Here is an 18,135-nt window from a genome sequence, read left to right on the forward strand (position 1 = left end):
AGATAAGTTGTGGTCACTTGCTGTCATCAGCACTGCATTAATCTGACATAGATCCTGCAAAATGCCTCCTTCTGCAGTATCAGTAATGAACAAGTATTAAATAAAGTGGTATTTAACTGTTAAATTAGCAATTATAAACTATATAAACAGTATTGACAAAGAGTAAATGGGTACTGAAGTATACTATTGATGGCATAAACTCATATGATGCTTTTGGGAGGCAATCTGGCAATCTTCACTGTCTCTCTTTTCTCACTTTTTTTTTTTTTTGAGATAGAGTCTTGCTCTGTTGCCCAGGTTGGAGTGCAGTGGCGCCATCTGGGCTCCCTGCAAGCTCTGCCTCCCGGTTTCAAGTTATTCTCCTGCCTCAGTCTCCAGAGTAGCTGGGACTACAGGTGCCCATCATCACACCCGGCTACTGTTTTGTATTTTTAGTAGAGATGGGATTTCACCGTGTTAGCCAGGGTGGTCTCGATCTCCTGACCTTGTGATCCACCCACCTCGGCCTCCCAAAGTACTGGGATTACAGGTGTGAGCCACCGCACCCGGCTCTCTTTTCTCACTTTTTACTCACCTTTCTACCCGTTGAAGTGTGGTTTTTAACTTCCACCATTGGCCCAAACTATTCTTGCCAAGGTTAGCAACAAGTTTCTTGGGTTATATCCAATGATTATTGATTATTCCCTCTTTGAAACCCGGTCCTCTTTTGGTTTCTGGTACACCACTCTCTTTAAAAAAGAAAAAGTTAACAGCTGACTTTCAATAGACAGCAGTGAGGGAGCTGCTCTGCTGCATGTGAAACCCCAGCCCACCTCTCTCTTTTTGATGTTCTTATATCTTTGGCTGAAACTGCTCTATCCTTTTTTTTTGTGGGCTTTTCTTCTGCTTACTCTTTAAAGCTTGTGTTCTTTTTTTTTTTTTTTTTTTTTTTTTTGAGACAGAGTCTCACTCTTGTCATCCAGGCTGGAGTGCAGTGGTGCGATCTTGGCTCACTGCAACCTCCACCTCCCAGGTTCAAGTAATTTTCATTCCTCAGCCTCCTGAGTAGCTGGAATTACAGGTGCCCGTCACCATGTCTGGTAAATTTTTGTACTTTTAGTAGAGACAGGGTTTCATCATGTTGGCCAGGCTGGTCTCGAACTCCTGACATCAGGTGATCTGCCAGTTGGTATTTAGGATTCCTCCCTTGACCTATTTATTTTCTTAGTCAACATTTTTTTTTCTGGGTAATATTATCCATGCTATGCTTCGACTATTATTTGCTGATTATTTTCAGCTCATATATCTCTTCTGAGCTTCAATTTAATATATCAAACTGGATTTTTGACCTATGTGGATTTTCCAAAAGCACCTCAAATCAATGGTGCAAAGCTTAGCTCTTTATCTTTCTTCCTTCCTCCCCACCTCCACCAAATGCAACAAAACAAAACAAGATAAAGCCGCTCCTTCTTTTGTGTTTTTCATGTCAAACAACAGGACCATCATCCACCCAAGTGCCATCCACTTTCTTGCTCCAAGTCTGTCTAAATTCTGTGCCTTCTGCCTCTTTCTACTCAGTCCAGTCTTCATCAGATTCATTCTTCCTCTTCTTTTAGGTTTTAGTTTAGGTGGGTGTCACTGCTGCTGGGAAGCCTTCCTGCAACCCTACAACCAAAACAGTTTCACTTCCTGTGTGTTCCTATGGTGCTTTATGCTTTCCCGATCACAGCAGTTATCATGAGGACTATCATTGCTTTTAAAATTCTCTTCCTTCTCACTAGACCACTGGGTCTTTCTCGTCACTGAATGGCCAGTGTCTACCTCAGTGCCTGACTCTAATATGGGCTCCACAAATATTTGTGGATTGAATAAATGGATACTTCACAAGAGTCTTAAAATGTTCTTACTCGAACCCAGGAAATCCTCTTTGCAGAAGCTAGTCTAAAGAAACAATTGGAAGTTTAGACAAAGATTTATGTACAAAGGTGTTTATCATAGTATTCTTTCTAAAATCCAAATGTTTAATACTAGAGAAATTGGTAAATAAATTATAGCACATTTCTACCATGGACTATGTTGAGGCTATTAAAACTGGAATTTTATGTATATTTATTGATAAGAAAGAATGTTTGGAAAATAGTATTGAGTTGAAAAAAACTCCAGCATGTGCAAATGTGTGTGTGTTCATGTGCACACAGAATTCAATTGTGTTAACAATAGCCATGCAAAAACAGAGGATTAAAAAGCAGTATACCTAAATATTATCAATGATTATTTCTGGGATATGATATTACATGTGATTTTAAAATAAAATCATATGTAATTTAAAATTTAAAAATACTGTCCCATATTTTCCAAATTCTATATTTATAATTAATTATTCTTCTAACCAGAAAAAAGTCCCACTTAAAAAAATTTAAAATATTCCTCTTGTAGTTGGCTATTGCTATAGGGCATGGTTTTCTTTCACAACTTTAGGAACTTTCTAAAATTTGCTTTAACAATGGTCTAATTTTTTTATTACAATATATATAAAAAACAACATTAATGCAAGTGATATTCTCCTATGTGTTCACTCAAATACTTTTGAACACCAGAAAATGTTTTGCAAAGGAGTATATATATATATCAGTTAAGGTTCTCCAGAGAAACAGAACTAATAAGATATCTGTCTATCTATCTATCTATCTATCTATCTATCTATCTATCTATCTATCTATCTATCTTTCTTTCTATCTATCTGTCTATCTATACATAAATGCTTACTGGAATATATATTTATTAGAATATATATGTGTAATTATTGGTTATATATAAATCTTGATCCAAGTCTAAAGGCTCAAGAATCAGGAGCACTGATGTTGGAGGGCATCACTGATGTTGGAGGGCAGGGAAGATGGATGTCCCAGCTCAAGCAGAGAGAGAAAAGTTGTCCTTCCTCTACCTTTTTGTTCTATTCAGGCCCTCAGTGAATCGGGTGATGCCCACCTGCATTGATTAGGGTGGTCTTTACTCCATCAACCAACTGAAATGTGAATCTTTTCTGAAAACACCCTCACAGTAACATTTTACCAGCCTCCTGGGTATCCTTTAGCCTAGCCAGGTTGACACATAAAGTCAACCATCGCAACCTACATAATACATAATATAATTATTAGCACCATATATTAGTTTGCTAAGGCTGTGGTAACAAGAGGCCATAAACTAGGTGGCTTAAACAACAGACATGAATTGTTCCACAGTTCTGGAGGACAGGAGTTCAAAATGAAGGTGTTGGCATGGTTAGTTCCTTCTGAGGGCTGTGATGGAAGGACCTGTTCTTGGCCTCTGTTCTTGGCTTGGAGATAGCCATCTTCTCCCTGTACCTCTTCAAATTTTCCTTCTATTTTTGTCCGTCTCGGTGTCCATATTCCCCCTTTTTATAAGGACACCAGTCATCCTTCACCAGTTTGGATTCGAGCCCACCCAAATACCTCATTGTAACTTGATTACCTGTAAAAACTGTCTCCAAATAAGGTCACCTTCTGAGGTATTAGGGATTTGGACTCCTATATGCATATAAAGTTTTTGGGTGGGAGGAAGACACAATTCAACCCACAGCACACCACTACCATCAATAATTACTTTCATTCTGTAGGCTGAGGGATAGAAAAACTTCTAGTGTTTCTTCCTCCAGTTGCCTGGTATCCAGTAATATTCTCCAAAGTGAGGTAACAGGTGGCAACGCAGAAACATCGAGTTACATTGTTTGGCCTGAAAAAGGACGATCATTTTGGCTTGGTGATATTTCTTGCATTAAACATATTTTGTATTTTTTTTTTTTTTTGAGACGCAGTCTCGCTCTGTCGCCCAGGCTGGAGTGCAGTGGGGCGATCTCGGCTCACTGCAACCTCTGCCTCCCGGGTTCAAGCGATTCTCCTGCCTCAGCCTCCCGAGTAGCTGGGACTACAGGCGCGCACCACCACCATGCCCAGCTAATTTTGTATTTTTGGTAGAGACAGGGTTTCACCGTATTAGCCAGGATGGTCTCGATCTCCTGATCTCGTGATCCGCCCGCCTCGGCCTCCCAAAGTGCTGGGATTACAGGCGTGAGCCACCGCGCCCGGCCCATAGTTTGTATTTTCATAGAACACTCTAGTTTAGAAATAACTTACTTATGTTCATTTAATCCTTATAATCTCTCTTGCCGAGATGAAGAAATTGTGCCTCTCAAATGGTGATTTGAATAAAATCGCACAGCTATTGAATCCAAAGGATTGTTTCAATTCAGTGTGTCTAACTTCTCATTCACCGTTTTCTTCCATAACTGAAAATAGACCCCATAGTCCAAACCAAGCTATCTGCTATTGCGTTTACAAAGAAATGTGATATTCCATAAATCGTGCCGATCTGAGATCTACTGACTTGGGTGAAACATTTTTTCTGAGTATAGTTACCACAAGAGGTCGCTGTTGCAACGAATTGAGTTTAAAGCGTAACCCATTTATTTTCACTTCTGTACAAGGTGTTTCAGTATCTTCAGGTCCATCATGAAAACATCTTTGCTCCTTCACTTGTTGCTGAGGAAAGCCTGGTTATTTATTTCATGACTTGTGATAGCTCCTCTGTCAAAATGTTACTAGAAGCCATCAACACTCAATGATTTTTTTTTTTTTTTTTTGCATGGGAAAATGGAAAAATTACTGATTCAGAATGTTTTCGGCAATTCTAGACCTAGAAGAGGCACCTCCCAAATATTTTCCAGTGATTTTTTTTCATTCCCATATCATAGGAGAAAAGAACTCAAACAACATACCACTATCTTTTCCACATTAATGTGAGTATCTAACATGTTTTGTTTATAGCATTCGGCTGATTCAATGAGTACTACCGTGTCTTTTGGATTCAATGAATACTACTGTGTCTTTCGGCTCTTTTGCTGAATGCCTTTATTTTTCTTTTCAGTTTTTGTGCTTCTGTTATAGGATTTATACTAATTATTTCCTGAAGGAAGTGTGTATGGTAACTACAAAAAATTAGATATATAATCCTACACAACTGCCTTCTACTAGCCATGGTACTCTGCACTCTGAATCAGATGAGAAGAAAGGGAAAGGAACTACAATTTACTGTTGACTACATGCCACAGGTTGACCCTGAAATCCATCTCATTGTTCCCATTTTACAGATGAAGAAACCAAGACTCAGAGGTGTGAGCTGCCTGAGGTCACAAGGTGGCAGAGTTGAGATTCAGATTTAGATCTAGATCTGTCTGACACAGCCTGTGCCTTTTCTTCTTGTTCACCTCACCTCCTCCTTGGTTAAGTGAGTGATTCCAGACCAAATGTCCTATCCTAGCTGGTCAGTAGGGACTAACGAGGGGTTTGTTCCTCTGTTTAATATCTGTTACACAGGATCTGAGAAGCAGGTATTAGTTGTGGACTTAGTGGGATTATAAATGACCCCAGGGAATCAGGATATGGAAGGTCCAGTCCAGACTGCCTCATTTGCTCTTTCTTGGAATAGGATTAGGAGTCCCTCTTTCTTCTTGGCTAACTAGGGGTCAGTGGAGCATTGCAGGTCATAAAGTACCAAGTCAGGCAGGTTACACTTAGACCATGACTGTCAATGAGTCCATGAGTGTCAGACCGACTGCAGTAGATGACCACCCTCTGGGGCTGTGGAAAGTAACGTAATGGGGAATAGGAGCCCAGTGGAATCTACCTTCTCATAGCTTTGCCTCATTCTGACCAAATCTTTAAGGGATTAGACCTCTGCAAAGATCTAAAATGAAATTCAGGCTGCTGTGCTTCAGTACCAGCAATTTTCGCTCCCTACTCTTCTTGGGGATTTAGTTGAACTTTGAGGGGAGCCCTGCTCTGAGGAGCTGCTGCCCTGCTATTGGCTGCTCTCCTGGGACAGCCCTGAGTGACAGCTGCTGGTGTGGGCCCTGGCAGTTGCTGCTGGGCTCATTGCAGCTCAGACGCAGCAAAAGAGCCTAGAACCTGGGTCCTAGTTTGCACCTAGAATATGAGGCAAGTGGCAAGAGTGATCGTGTTCCTGACCCTGAGTGAGTTATTTTGGGATGAAGAGGAATGGGATCTGGGCCTGATGATGCTGGAAAGGAATCTATGACTTTGCCTGCTAGCAGTTGCTCTTTATCCAAGATGTAGAGGGATAGCTTCAGGGTCCCATTTTTCTCCAGGCAGCTCCTGAGCATTTATGTGAGATGTGTCTCGGGGCAGCAAAGATTTTCGGGGTTTCTAATCCCTAGGGTCTATCCATGGGAGGGAGATAGTAAACCTGGCACTTCTGTATATGTTTTCTTGGGCCTCCCTGGGATAAATATTTTTGTATTGAACCATAAATGAGAAGTAAATTGTATGTGCATGTATATGGCAGGGAAGTAGAGTGTGGGGATGGATTTGACTGTAAGAGGCTGCTGAGTGGGACTGTATAACTTACCTTGCTTTCAGGATAGGGGCTAGGATTGTGTTTTACTCCCATAGGTACTTTGAGCCTTGCTAAGACCACCCAGCCCATCTCCATGGACTCATATGAAGGACAAGAAGTGAACATAACCTGTAACCACAACGACATTGCTACAAGTGACTATATCATGTGGTACCAACAGTTTCCCAACCAAGGACCACGATTTATTATTCAAGGATACAAGGCAAACATTGCAAATGAAGTGGCCTCCTTGTTTATCCCCACCGACAGAAAGTCCAGCACTCTGAGCCTGCCCCGGGTTGCCCTGAGTGACACTGCTGTGTACTACTGCCTCGTGGGTGACACACACTGAGACAGACAGGCCTGCACCTGTGCAGTTTTCCTCTGTGGGGTGGGACGCACAGCCTAGAAAGAAGTCCAAAAATGCTTTCTAAAATTTTTATTTTCAAAAGATATTAGCAAATTTATGTATTCTTCTACTATTTGCAAAGTTTATCTCATTTATTTTTTAAATAGGTATTTCATTTACATGATCTAAAATTTAAAAAGTATAAAAGGGCATACAGCATGATGTCTTCCTTCCACCATGGTCCCCGAGTACTCAATTATCAAAGTGAGGTATCTGTGGTATTTATACTGTTGTTGCTAAGTTCACTGGTACTCCTCAGTTTGTGTGTATAGATAGACACACAGTACATATACTTTATATGCATACCACGCACAGTCAACATGGGCAATATGCTTCTTAGCTTTTGAAACATGTAGCCTAAGTATCAGGTTATTATTTATAGCTGCACACAGTTTGAACATCTCTGTGACCATTTCCAAGTATCTACATGCTGGTGTCCATGCGTTGCCTGAGATTAGATCTCTCAGTCTCTCTGTTGCCTGTCTTTCTCTTTTCTTTTGTCCCACTTCCCCGTTGTGGATGGTATGTAATGGAAAATGGAGATGATGGTAGAGGAGGGATGGGAGAGAATTTGTTTCTAATTTGCATAGTAGACTATTTTTGAAACATCTACATGAGAAACATAGAGATTCTGGGTCATTATTAGTTTTTAAAGTTGGGTTCTTTGAGGCCCCAAAGAGACAAGAATAACAGAAAATTTGCTGAGAATCCTGCTTGTACTCCTGAGGCTTCATTAGGATCATGGGGTATGTTTTTGTTTGTTAGTTTTTGATGGGATGTTGTCTCTGATTTTGATCACAGGGAAAGCAATATTTGATAATTTTTTTTTTTTTTTTTTTTTTGAGATGGAGTCTCACTCTGTCACCCAGGCTGGAGTGCAGTGGCCGGATCTCAGCTCACTGCAAGCTCCGCCTCCCGGGTTCACGCCCTTCTCCTGCCTCAGCCTCCAGAGCAGCTGGGACTACAGGCGTCCGCCACCTCACCCGGCTAGTTTTTTGTATTTTTTAGTAGAGACGGAGTTTCACCGGATTAGCCAGGATGGTCTCGATCTCCTGACCTTGTGATCCGCCCGTCTCGGCCTCCCAAAGTGCTGGGATTACAGGCTTGAGCCACCGCGCCCGGCCGATAATTTTTTTAAAATTGAGAATGAGAGGATCAGGCTATGTGGCGGGAGGAGGTTTCCGTCTAGTTCATCTGAGGGTTTGGTGGGGGAGTAGTACTGTGGAAAGAAAATAAACATTTGTAGAGTATTTGAGCCTACATGCTCATCTCCTTTGGCTGACTTCTGTACACAGTGAGGAGGAGCCAGCAGAAAGTAGGAGTCCTGGTCCCCAAATGTCCAGGACGCAGCCAGCTCTTCTCTGAAGTGCACCACTATTTCCAGTACTTCCGGTGGCACAGACAATATCCTCAAAAAAGCCTAGTGTTTCTGATTTTCATATTCTTAATGGAGAAAATGAGGAAGGAATATTTACAGCTTATTTGAATAAAGGCAATAAATACACCTCTTTGCACAAAACAGACCCAAAGGCTGGAGACTCTGACACCTACATTTTTGAGAGAAGCTCAGAGTGATTCCAAAGTCGCCGGACAGCCTCTGCCCAAAGCTGCACTCTGGTTATGAGAGTTGTGATATTTGGAGTAATATCATCCTCTCCCCCTTTGGATATTCAGAAAATATAACGTGGGGGTGTACACAACTAGAAATATTGGAAGTAATATCATCCTCTCCCCCCATTAATATTAAGAACAATATCACAGTGGGGGTTTACTCTCCCTGCAATATTGGGAGTAATGTCCTTTTCTCCCCCTTGTGATATTAGGAACAATATCACAGGGGAAGGGTACACCCCCTGTGATATTGGGAGTAATATTATCTTGTTTTTTTCTGGATATTAGGAACAATCTCACAGTGGTGGTGCACACCCCCATTACTCCTAATGTACACTCTGCAATATTGGGAGTAATATCATTCTCTCCCCCACTGAATATTAGGAACAATATTACAGGGGGCGTGTACACTTTCTGCGATATTGGGAGTAACATCATTCTCTTTTTCCCAGGATATTAAGAACAATATCACAAAGGGGATGTACTCTCCCTGCAATATTGGAAGTGCTGTCATCTTCTCCCGCCCTGAATATTATGAACAATATCACAGAGGGGATGTACACCTCCTGCGATATTGGGAATTATATTATCCTTTCTCCTCTTGGATATTAGGAACAATATCATAGAAGGAGTGTACACCCCCTGAGACACTGGAAGTAATATCATCCTCTCCGCCTCTGGATATCAGAAACAATATCACAGAAGGGTGTACACCTTCTCCAATATTGGGAGAAATATCATCCACTCCATAACTAGACGTTAGGAACAATATCACAGGGAAGGTGTACACCTGCTACGATATTGGAAGTAATATCATCCTTCCCTACCCTGGATATTAGGAACAATATCACAAGGAGAACGTACACCCGTTGCGATATTCGGAGTAATATCATCCCCTCCATTCCTGGATATTAGATACAATATCACGTTGGAGGCGGGTGTGGTGGTGTACTCCCTCTGCGATATTGGGAGTAATATCATTCCCTTCTCCCAGGGATTTTGGGAGTGTACACTCCCTGTGATATTGTTTGTAATACTTAGGGGGGAGTTGATATTACTCCCAACATCGTAAACACCCTGTGTGTATATTCTCTGTGATATCGTTTGTAATATCCAGGGTGGCAGAGGATGGTATTTCTCCCAACATCACAGGGTGCGTACACCATCCTATGATATTGTTCATAATATCCAGGGGAGGAGAGGGTGGTATTACTCCCAATATCACAGAGTGTACACCTTCCTGTGATATTGTTCGTGATGTTCAGAGGGGGAGAGGATGGTATTCCTTCCAATATTGCAGGGAGTGTACACTCCCCTATAATGTTGTTTATGATTTTTGCGGGGGAGAATAAAATTTTTCCCAATATCGCAGAAGGTGTACATCCTCCTGTGATATTGTTTGTAATATCCACTGGGGGAGAAAATGATATTACTCCCAATGTCACAAAAATTGTACACCACCATGATATTTTTTCATAACATCCAGGGGGAAACGGGGGGAATATTATTCTTAATATTGTGGTGTGTGTACACCCCTTTGTAATATTGTTCATGATATCCAGGAATGAGAGTATGTTCCTAGTCTTAATATCACAGGGGGTGTAGACCTCCTTGTGATATTGTTCGTAATATCAAGGCGGGGAGAGGATGATATTACCCCCAATCTTGCAGGAGGTGAACACTCTTCTGTTTTATTGTTTGTAGTATTCAGGTGGAAAGAAAATGATATTAACCTCAATATTGCAGGGGGTGTACACCCTCCTGGGATATTGTTCATAATATCCAGGGAGGGAGAGGATAATATTGCTTTCTATATCTCAGCAGGTGTAGAACTTCCTGGATATTAGAAACAATACTAGTCAAGCCCTACAAGAAATTCTAAAAGGAGTTCTAAATCTTGAAACGAAAGGTCACTATGCACCAGTATAGACACTATCAAAAGCATAAAATTCACAGGACTTATAAAACAATAACACAGTGAAGAAAACAAAATCACCAGGTAACAATCAACAATATGACTGGAATAGTACGACATATCACACAATATGAACGTTGAATATAAATGGTCTGAATGATCCACTTAAAAAGTACAGACTGGGCTAGGCATGGTGGCTCACTCCTGTAATCCCAGCACTTTGGGAGGCTGAGGTAGATGGATCACTTGAGTCCACAAGTCTGAAACCAGCCTGGCTAATGTGGCAAAACCAAGTCTTTACTAAAAATACAAAAACTTAGCCAGGTGTGGTGGCATGTGCCTGTAGTCCTAGTTACTCAGGAGTCTGAGGCATGAGAATTGCTTGAACCCAGGGGGCAGATGTTGCAGTGAACTGAGATTGTGCCACTGCACTCCAGCCTGGTTTACAGAGTGAGATTCTGCAAAACAAACAAACAAACAAACAACAAAAAACAAACAAACAAAAAACTGCAGAATAGATTTAAAAAAATCACAAACTAAATATCTGTTATCTTCAACAAACACACCTAACATTTAAGGATTCTTATAGATTCAAGGTAAAGGGGTGGAAAAATATATTTTACACAAATGGAAACCAAAAGTGAGCAGTAGTTATTCTTATATCAGATAAAACAGACTTTAAATCCTAAATATATATGCACCTAACTCAAGAATTCCCAGATTCATAAAGCAATGATTTCTAGACCTAAGAAAAGAAAAGAGATAGACAGCAACAAAATAACAGTGGAGGACTACAACATTCTACAGATGGCACTAGACAAATCATTGATGCAGAATGTCAACAAAGAAACACTCAACTTAAACTGCACTCTAGAACAAATGAACTTAACAGCTATTTACAGAACATTTTGCCCGGAAATGCAGAATACACATTCTTCTAATCAGCACACAGAACATTCTCCAAAATGGACCATATGATAGGCCACAAAACAAGTCTACATTAATAAGAAAAAATCAAAATCATGTCAAGTATCTTCTCAGATCACAGCGGAATAAAACCAGAAATCAATTCCAAAAGATAACCCTAAAATGGTACAATTAAACAAACTCCTTCTGAATGATTTTTGGGCTAACAATAAAATTAAGATGGAAATTAAAAAATTCTTCAAAATGAATAACAGTGACACAAGTTACCAAGACCTCTGGAATACAGAAAAAGCACTGTTAAGAGGAAAGTGTATATCACTAAATGCCTACATCAAAAAGCCCGAAAGACCACAAATTAACAATCGAACATCACAAATCAAGGAACTAGGGAAACAAGAACAAACCAAATCCAAAGCTAGCAGAAGAAAATAAATAACAAAGATCAGAGCAGTTTCGAAACAAATGAACAAACAACCCACAAAAGATCAATACAACAAAAAATTGGTTCTTGGTAAAGATAAATAACATTGATAGACTACTAGCTAGCTTAACCAAGAAAAGAGAAGATTCAAATAAGCTCAATTAGAAACGAAAACAGAGACATTACAATGATATCACAGAAATACAAAATACCAGTTGAGAATACTATAAACATATTGACACACACAAACTAGAAAATCTAGAAGAAATAGATCAATTGCTGGAAACATACAACCTTCCTAGCTTGAATCATGAAGAAACAGAAATCCTGAACACCCCAATAACAAGAAATGAGATTGAATTGTAATAAAAAAACTGGCAGAAAAAAAAAAAAAAGCCCAGGGCCAGACAGATTCACAGCTGAATTCTACCAGACATTTGAAGAAGAATTGATACCAATTATAACGAAATGTTCCAAAAGTTTGAGAGGGAGGGAATCCTCCCTAACTGGATCTACAAACCCAGTATCAACCTGATACCAAAGCCAGGAAAGGACATAACAAAAAAAAAAAAAAAAAAAAGAAAAAAAAAAGAAAAAAAAAAGAAAAAAGAAAAAAGGCAAACTACAAACAAATATCTCTGATGAATATAGATGCAAAAATCCTCAACAATATACTAGCAAACTGAATGCAACAGCCCATCAGAAAAAGATTACTCAACGCGATCAAGTGGGTTTCATTCCAGGGTTGTAGGGATGGTTAACATATGTAAGTCAATAAATGTGATTAATCACATACAAAAATTAAGAAAAAAACCATATGATTATTTCAATAGACGCAGAAAAAGCATTTGATAAGATCCAGCATTGCTTTATGATAAAAACTTTCAACAAACTAGGCATAGAAGAAACATACCTCTCCAAATAATAAAAACCACATATGACAAACCCACACCCAACATCACACTGAATGAGGAAAAGTTGAAAGCATTCCCCTAAGAACTGAAACAAGACAAGGATGCCCACCTTCACCACTTCTATTTAACATACTACTGGGAGTCCTAGCCAGAGAAATCAGGCAAGAAAAAGAGATAATGTGCATCCAAATTGGAAAAGAGGAAGTCAAACTATCTCTGTTTTTCAGTGATATGATCTTATACTTAGAAAACCCTAAAGATTCCCCTAGAAGACTCCTAGATATGATAAATGAATTCAGTAAAATCTCAGGTTACAAAATCAATGTACACAAATCAGTAACACTGTTATATACCAATAATGACCAAATTGAGAATGAAATCCAGAATGCAATCCCTTTTACAATAGCTATAAAAATACCTAGGAATATACATAACTAAGGAAGTGAAAGATATCTACAAAAAGAACAACAAAATACTGCTGAAAGAAATCAGAGATGATACAAACAAGTAGAAATACTTCCCATGCTCCTAAATTGAAAGACTCAATATCAAGAAAATGATCACACTGCCCAAAGCAATAGACATATTCATTGCAATTTCTATCAAAATACTAACATCATTTTTTACAAAATTAGAAAAAAGAATTCTAAAATTCATGTGGAACCAAAAAAGAGTCTGAATAGCCAAAGCAATCCTAAGCGAAAAGAACAGATCTGAAAGCATCACATTACCAGACTTCAAATTATACTACAAGGCTACAGCAACCAAAACAATATGGCACTGGTATAAAAGTAGATACATAGACCAATGGAACAGAATAGAGAACCCAGAAATAAAGTCAAATACTTACAACTAACTGATCTTTTACAAAACTACAAAAAATAAATTGAGGAAAGGACATCCTATTCAATAAAGGATGCTGGGAAAACTGGCAAGCCACATGTAGAAGAATAAAACTGGATCCCTATATCTCACCATGTACAAAAATCAACTCAACATGGATTAAAGACCTAAATATAAGACCTCAAACCATAAAAATTCTAGAGGCAAACTAAGAAAAACTCTTCTGGACATTGGCCTAGACACATGAAAAAAGGCTGATCATCACTGGCCATCAGAGAAATGCAAATCAAAGCCACAATGAGATACCATCTCACACCAGTTAGAATGGCGATCATTAAAAAATCAGGAAAAAACAGGTGCTGGAGAGGATGTGGAGAAATAGGAACACTTTTACACTGTTGGTGGGACTGTAAACTAGTTCAACCATTGTGGAAAACAGTGTGGCAATTCCTTAAGGATCTAGAACTAGAAATACCATTTGACCCAGGCATCCCATTATTGGGGATATACCCAAAGGATTACAGGTTGTGCTGCTATAAAGACACATGCACACATATGTTTACTGTGGCACTATTCACAATAGCAAAGACTTGGGATCAACCCAAATGTCCATCAGTGACAGACTGGATTAACAAAATGTGACACATATACACCATGGAATACTATGCAGCCATAAAAAAGGATGAGTTCATGTCCTTTGTAGGGACATGGATGCAGCTGGAAACCATCATTCTCAGCAAACTATCGCAAGAACAGAAAACCAAATACCGCATATTCTCACTGGTAGGTGGGAATTGAACAATGAGATCACTTGGACACAGGAAGGGGAGCATCACACACCGGGTCCTATTGTGGGGAGGGGGGTAGGGGGTAGGGATAGAATTAGGAGATATACCTAATGTAAATGACTAGTTATTGGGTGCAGCACACCAACATGGCACATGTATACATATGTAACAAACCTGCACGTTGTGCACATGTACCCTAGAACTTAAAGTATAATTAAAGAAAAAAAAAAAACAAAAAAAAAACTAGTGGAACTAAAATAAATAAATAAATAAATAGACAACCTACAGAATGGGAGAAAATATTTGCAAATTATGCACCTGACAGAGAACTAATATCCAGAATCTACAAGGAACTCAAATCAGCAAGAAAAAACCAAAAACAAACAATTCCATCGAAATGCTGACAACTACGTAAATAGACATTTTTCAAAAAAAGATATACAAATGGTCAAGAAACATATGAAAAAATGCTTAACATCGTTACTCATCAGGAACATGCAAATTAAAACCACAATGAGATACTACCTTACCCTAGCCAGAATGGCCATTGTTAAAAAGTCAAAAAACAATATGTTTTTTGGATGTGGTGTTTGGATGTGTTGGATATGTTGCCATGGATGTGGTGAAAAAGGAACACTTATACACTACTGGTGGAAATGTAAATTAGAAAAACCTCTATAGAAAACAGATGGAGATTTCTCAAAGAACTAGAAGTAGATCTACCATTAGATCTAGCAGTCTTACTACTGGTTATCTACCTAAAGGAAAAGAAGTCATCATATTAAAAAGACACCTGTATGTTTACCACGGCACAATTCACAACTGCAATGATATGGAAGTAACCTAAGTGCCCATCAACTGATGAGTGGATAAAGAAAATATGGTATATGCATACCATATACTATTATTCTGCCAGAAAAAAGAATAAAATAATGTCTTTCTCAGCAACTGGAGGAAACTGGAACTGGAGACCATTATTCTAAGTGAAGTAACTCAGAAATCCAAAACCAAATACCACATGTTCTCATGTATAAGTGGGAGCCAAGCTATGGATATGCATGGGGATACAGAGTGGTATAATGAACATTGGAGACTCAGAAAGGGAGATGTTGGGAGGGGAATGGGAGATGAAAAACTACTTATTGGGTACAATGTACACTACTTGGGTGATGGGTGCACTAAAATCCTAGACTTCACCACTATAGAAGTGGTGTAACAAAAAACCACGTAACAAAAAAACCATCTATGTAACAAAAAACCACGTGTACCCCTAAAGTTATTGAAATAGAAAAAAACTTTAAAAACGAGGCCAGGGTCATACCATGATTTTTTTTCTCTGAGAGAGAAACAGCCAAAATTATTTCATTTGGAACTCATTAATACATTTACTCAGCAAATATTTATTTTATATTATGATGTGATAGGCAACGATGTAATGGAGGAACTACCTTATTCTCCAGTATAGATAAGTTTTCTGCAGAGTTTTTATTCTTCTGTGGGCAAACAGCACAAACAAACAAACAAAGAAACAAATGATTTCCAAATGTAAGCGACGTTAGGAAAACAAAATAGGGTAATGTGAAGGAGAATCACGGTGGTTATGGAGGTCATTTAGAGGTGACATTTGAGCTGAGTCTTGAATGACAGAAAAATGACAAAACCATTTAAGACCTGGGGTAAGAAAGAGTTTTCAAATGCAACAATGGTCCTTACGCAGAGCATGTTTGCTGCATTTATGACAGAAGCTGGTGCTCCCGGAATATAGTGAGAAGAAGAGTCATAGGAAATAATGTCAAAAAGGTAGTTAGGGACATGAAAATACAAAGCCTTGTAAATCATGGTTAGATTGAGATTTTATTCTACATGTATTGGGAAGTATTTGACTATCTGATTTATATTTTAGAAGGATCACTCTTCGTGCTCTGGGGAATGGCTTATAGGGTTGGCATGGGGAGAGACTAGGGCACAAAGACAATTAGAACTTGCAGGGGATCCAGTGAGACCTGATGGAGGTATGGACTAGGTGGTAGAAGTGGAAATGAAGAAACATGGATGAATTAACTTATATTGTGGAGGTAAAAAATAGATCTTAATGATGCTTTGTATATGGCAGATGGGGAAAAAAAGAGTCGATGATGACTTTTAAGTTTTTGGCTTATGTAGTTACATGGAAGATGAGATAGGGAATTCTGAGAGAGGAAGTATTTTTGATTATAGTAGGAAGGTAAAAGTGTTATTTCAGACATGTTAAGTTAGAGATGTCTACAAGGCATTCAATTGTAGTTGTTGACCAGACAGTGCCATATTAAGCCTGGAGCTAACAGAGGACATAGCTGGCCTATGGGATAGTGTTCAAACCATGCATTGAATGAGATCACTTAGGGAAAGAGTGTGGATGGAGAAGAAGTTCTTAACCTGAGCTCTTGGACTGTCAGTTGAGGTTTAATAGCGAAGGAAAAGTCAGCAAAGGAGATTGAAGCCTGTTAGTGAATTGGAAGGGAAGGCAATAGAATGTGCTGTCCCAGAAGGCAAAACAAGAAAATGTTTCAAGGAGTGGTCAATTGTGTCACTATAATACTTCTGGGTTTGGGTGGGAGTTTATAGTGTGAAAAGAAGAATTAGTTAGAAGAGACAGATGGAAAATAACTTCAACTGGAAAGGATTAATGAAATAATCCATTAGTGTTCTTATTCCTGCATTTAAAATTTTCATGAAATTTTATATATTGACTTTTTTTAATGGTTTCTGGTGTTGGTATTACACTTAAAAAGGCATTTGTTGCCGTGCTGTTATAAATAACCTTCAATTTATATTTCTTCTATAATTATGTTAGTAGCTTTGTTTTCATACATGAAAACTTTGTGGACAATCATAAATTTATTTTTAGAATATGGAGTGGAGCAGCGACCCAGTTTTATTTTTCCCCAAGATTTATTGAGCAATGTACCCTGTCTTCACTAATCTGAAACTGCATATTTCTCTAAGAATTTGGGTCTCTGTCTTGACTCTCTATCTGTCCTCTGATTGCTACTTGTGCACATATTCCATACTCATTTAATTACTTGACAAATTATTTGATAAATTATTTCAGTAGTATTGGACCCGGTTTATGTACTTTCCTGCTTTAATTTGGCCATTGTTTTCTCAGTATTACTGCTAATCCTCCAGGAAAACTGCCTAGTACACACTGCATTCTGTAATCTGGAGAGAGAAAGTTAAATTTCTATAGGAAAAAGTTGCCTCAAGTCATAGTTGTGTTGGCTGAAGGTCAGGGACAACTGAAGTGGCACTCCTGATCTCTCATGTTACTCGCAGGCAAAGGAGAATTTACCATGAAGCTCCTCACTTTCAGGGGCATTTTCCAAAATTTATTTAGTGGGAGGTCCTGTAATGCTGCAGTTCCGAACCTTTTTGGCACCAGGGACTAGTTTTGTGGAAGACAATTTTTCCACAGACCAAGGGAGTGAGGATGATTTCAGGATGAAACCATTAGCTCATCAGGAATTAGTTAGATTCTCATAAGAAGTAGGCAACCTAGATCCCTCGCATGCACAGTTCACAGCAGGGTTTGCACTTCTATGAGAATCTAATGCCACTGCTGCTCTGACAGGAGGCGGAGCTCAGGTAGTAATGTTCGCTTGCCTATGCTCACCTCCTGCTGTGTGGCCCGGCTCCTAACAAGCCTGGTCCGTGGTCTGGAGGTTGAAGACCCCTGCTGTAATGGGTTTTGTGATCAGAAAAGTATTAAACAAAATTTAACACCCTTGGAAAACAGTTATTTATAAACATTGCATTTTATTTGTTTAATAGGTTGAATATATACATTGTTTGGCCATTTTGAATTTATTAACAGTGTGGCAAAGTTAGCTAAATTTGCTATTAGTAAAACTGAAAAC

This window comes from Macaca mulatta, chromosome 7, assembly GCF_049350105.2.
Source record: "Macaca mulatta isolate MMU2019108-1 chromosome 7, T2T-MMU8v2.0, whole genome shotgun sequence".
NCBI lineage: Eukaryota > Metazoa > Chordata > Mammalia > Primates > Cercopithecidae > Macaca > Macaca mulatta.